Genomic DNA, 4,304 nt, shown 5'->3' with positions numbered 1-4,304 from the left:
GACTTGAACATTGCACAACAAATCTTCCTTCCGCTTGATCAACTGCCCTTGGTGGATGGTTCTTGCTATGTGGAGGTGATCTAGTGACAAGATCAAATTGCGGTCACTCCCCATGCACACTTTCCAAACCCTCATTAGCCGAGAGATCCAAAAACCCTGTGTATCTGGGCACCAGCCGCATTCTGACAGTACACTCCCTCGCTTAGAAAGTTGTGCCGGATTCCAGTTACTTCTAGAGGGTGAGGAATGCTTCCCTATCAAGAAAAGGACCTGACAAAAAAGGAAATTCAGCAAAGTTCAAGGAAGCCCCATTAGGTTAGACTTTATCAACAGTGCTATTGGCAATTTTTTATATTTTTCAAACTGTGGGCTTGTTTATTTAAAAAAAAAAATCCATTCTTGGCTTTTCAGGAACCAATGAATCCTGCTGTTTGAGAGGAGCAGAGAGCAGGGGGTGGATTATCTCCCTCTCAGAGAGCAACAGTTATTGTTCAGATAAAGATCGTCACGATTATTCTTCCAACGGAGCATGCTTCAGCACTCACGACCTCTATGGAGAGAAATGTTTGTGGAGAGTCTGTTCTCTGCCTGTTATTGCAACAGACTGTAACCTCTGACGTTCTGACAACACGACTTCTGGTGTCTCTCTTACTTAGGCAATCGTTTTCTGCTTCCCCTACATGTGTCCCTACTGATCCAAATAATTTAAGGAGCTTTGAAGGACCCCATAACTGGACCTCTGTCCAACTTTTGCAGTTGGTCTTATTTATGTTGCTGGTCAAAATTACATAATTATGGGTAGATATCAGTATAGACAGCTGATAGATATGACAGATGAGAGATGGATAAATAGATGATAGGTAGATACGTAGATGATAGATTTTAAAAAAGATTTTATTTATTTATTTGACAGAGAGATCACAAGTAGGCAGAGAGGCAGGCGGGTGGTGGAGGAGAAGCAGGCTCCCCGCTGAGCAGAGAGCCCGATGTGGGCCTCGATCCCAGGACCCTGAGATCATGACCTGAGTCGAAGGCAGAGGCTTAACCTACTGAGCTACCCAGGTGTCCCCATAGATGATAGATTTGATAAATTATAGATAGATAGATATGATAGATGGTAGATAGATGAATATATAGATATGAGAAATGATAGATATACATGGTAGATGGTAGATAGATGAATATATAGATATGAGAAATGATAGATTATACATAGATGGTAGATATGATAGATATGACATGATAGATAGGACAGATGGTAGATAGATGGATAGATAGATTGATAGATAGGATAGATGGTTGATTGATAGACAAATAGGACACATGGTAGTTAGGTGGTTAGATAGGTAAAGCAGATGGTAGATGGATAGATAGATAGGACAGGTAGTGGATAGATAGGACAGGTAGTGAATAGATAGATAGGACAGATGGTTGATTGATGGACAGATAGATAGGACAGATGGTAGATTGATAGACAAATAGGACACATGGTAGTTAGGTGGTTAGATAGGTAGGGCAGATTGTAGATGGATAGATAGATAGGACAGGTAGTGGATAGATACGACAGGTAGTGAATAGATAGATAGGACAGATGGTTGATTGATGGACAGATAGATAGGACAGATGGTAGATTGATAGACAAATAGGACACATGGTAGTTAGGTGGTTAGATAGGTAGGGCAGATTGTAGATGGATAGATAGATAGGACAGGTAGTGGATAGATAGATAGGACAGATGGTAGATAAATGGATAAATAGATAGGACAGATGGTAGGTAGATGGATAGATATGACAGATAATTGATGGATAGATTATACATAGATAGGATAGATTATACATAGATGGTAGATAGATATGATAGATGATAGATATGACATCCATATAATAGATGGTAGATATGACAGATGGTAGAAAGGTATGATTGATGGTAGATGGATGGATAGGTAGGTCAGGTAGAGGACAGATAGATAGGACAGGCAGTGGATAGATAGATAGGACAGATGGTAGGTAGATGGATACATATGACAGACAGTAGAGGAGATGCATCACACAGAGGTAGGTAGGACAGATGGTAGATAGACATGTGATAGATCGGTAAAACTGATGATCAATGTCAACAGGTAGAGGTAGATCCACAGGAGAGACACGAGAGATGACACACGATGTAGATCTTTATCATTCATGACATATGTATGTAGCAAAGTATGTAATTGTGCATATATAAAAGGTGGAATTGCTATATATGGACGTTTGAGAACCTATGTGTGTATCTAGATAACACGTATGTGTAAGCTCCAATGAATCCATTACAGACTGTATATAGAGATACGTAATGACATCATTAAATCTGTGTATGGACAAGTGCATAAGAACATTCATACCCCTTGTCCAAGCCCTTCACCCCACTCAGTGCAAACGTGTGTTTCTAGCCTACAGTTCCATGCTGACATCTGGACCTTTGTTTGCAAGTGTCCGGGACACAGACTTTTGGATATAGTAGAAGTAGCTTGAGTTCATTTTGCCCAAAGTGAATCCAGACTTGACGGAGGAAGGGTGGTGTGAATTATCCAAATTATCCAAATTCTTTAAGCCCCTTCCATCTGTATGTTTCAAGGTGTGATGGGTTCCAGCAGGCCCCAGCCTCCTCAAACAAAGGACTAGGGAACATCATTGATTCATTTCTTTTTCCCTAAATGTGGCAGGGCTTGACCTTTGTCCCCTTCAAGGACCCCTAGGGTGGGTGACCTAAATGACACATTTTAAACATTTGTTGCATGAATGTCCAGAACTCTTCTGCGCTCCTGACACATAGACAATGATGAATGATTTTTGTTGGTTTCTTTTTTTACTTCCTGTTTATGAATAAATTATGTGATTTGCTGAACAGTAGGTGCACACCCCTCTAAGAAGTTTAGTATTAAAAAAAAAAAAATTCTCACCATTAAGCTGGTGGTATTATTTCATGTAAAGTTATTTTTACATTCAGCGTTCACTAAATTGAGGACAATTGACTTTTGCTTAGGAAACCTTTCGAATATGGTGCCTGTCCCCGTATAATTGTAACTGTTCCCTTCTACCCACAGATATGTCACAGTATGAACGATAATTACAGGGGCGACCTATTTATACTTCACAAGGAAGACCTTGATTCTGAACATCACCATGAACTATCAGTGCGGAAGCAGGGATTAGAAAGCATGCCGCATTAGGACTGCTTACATCGAATCTCACTCGTAACCTTGAACTTTTAAAAATGTCATAGAAACCGTTTGATACAGATTATAAATTATACCTCTTTACCAAGCATTGTCTGTGCTGCAACGTGTACTTACTCTAATGTAACCTTATTTTCCCTTCAGGGGGTAATTTTGAGATTAATTCGATTCCGTTTTTTTGCATTTATTTTAGCCAAGAGTCAGTCATTTTGGGGTCTGAGCTCAGTTTTGCAAAGCTCTTGGAAATGGCAAGAACATTGCTGCTTTGTCACCGGTGTATTCCTGAAAGTGAATTTCTGCATCCGGTACTTGGAATACATTTTTGAAAAGTAATTTTGTCTTGGGAGTAAGTACGACTTTAATGTGGCCATGTTAACTGTATTAGAATAGAGTAGGGAAATGGTACAATCTCCTCTAACTGCCTAGAAAATGTCATCTAAATGGACTGGCATGAGAGTTCCTTAATCTTAGCAAAAAGTCAACATTTTTTATTATTTTCTTCTGAAGATATCCTGAAAATATGAATGGCTTGCAAGCATGCCCTTAGGGCTACCTGGGTGGTACTATCCATTTTACATCCAACTCTTGAGTTGGGCTCAGGTTGGGATCTCAGGGAGGCAGAGCGGGAGAGAGGGAAGAAAGAAGGAAGGTAAGAAGTCCTAGACTCGTTTTGGAAAATTACCCATTGTGATCTTTACATCAGAGGAGCAAACAGCGAACAAGTTGGATTTTATGGAACAAATCTAAATCCTTGGAAAATTATGGCTAAAAAAAAAAAAAAGGATCGTATTTTGTTACTATTCCTACTTTATCTTCAGAGTACTCGTTTCATGAATGTTAAATCCAGGGTTCCTGGGTGGCTCAGTCAGTGAAGCATCTGCCTTTGGCTCCCGTCCTGATCCCAGGGTCCAGGGACCCCATATCGGGCTCCCTGCTCAGCAAGGAGCCTGCTGCTTCCTCTGCCCCTCCCCATGCTCATGCATGGTCTCCCTCTCTGCCACATAAATGAATAAAATATTTTTAAAACATGGAACACCAAATCCAATTCTAAGAGTGTAGACCTGGTTCTTGGCTATTAATTATGCTTTG

General features: G+C 40.2%; 1 long non-coding RNA gene across 1 annotated transcript; it reads left to right on the top strand.

Annotated features, from left to right (window-relative positions):
* The first annotated feature begins 1,139 nt into the window (after nt 1-1,139).
* On the top strand, nt 1,140-1,739 carry LOC116583193. Its single transcript, XR_004282643.1, has 3 exons — nt 1,140-1,169; nt 1,343-1,346; nt 1,447-1,739. It is a non-coding gene; the product is annotated as an uncharacterized LOC116583193 (long non-coding RNA).
* Nucleotides 1,740-4,304: the final 2,565 nt, after the last annotated feature.

This window comes from Mustela erminea, chromosome X (genome assembly GCF_009829155.1).
Source record: "Mustela erminea isolate mMusErm1 chromosome X, mMusErm1.Pri, whole genome shotgun sequence".
In the NCBI taxonomy this organism is placed as follows: domain Eukaryota; kingdom Metazoa; phylum Chordata; class Mammalia; order Carnivora; family Mustelidae; genus Mustela; species Mustela erminea.
The sequence above is the reverse complement of the archived record's forward strand: the minus strand, read 5'-3'. Positions and strand labels throughout refer to the sequence as shown.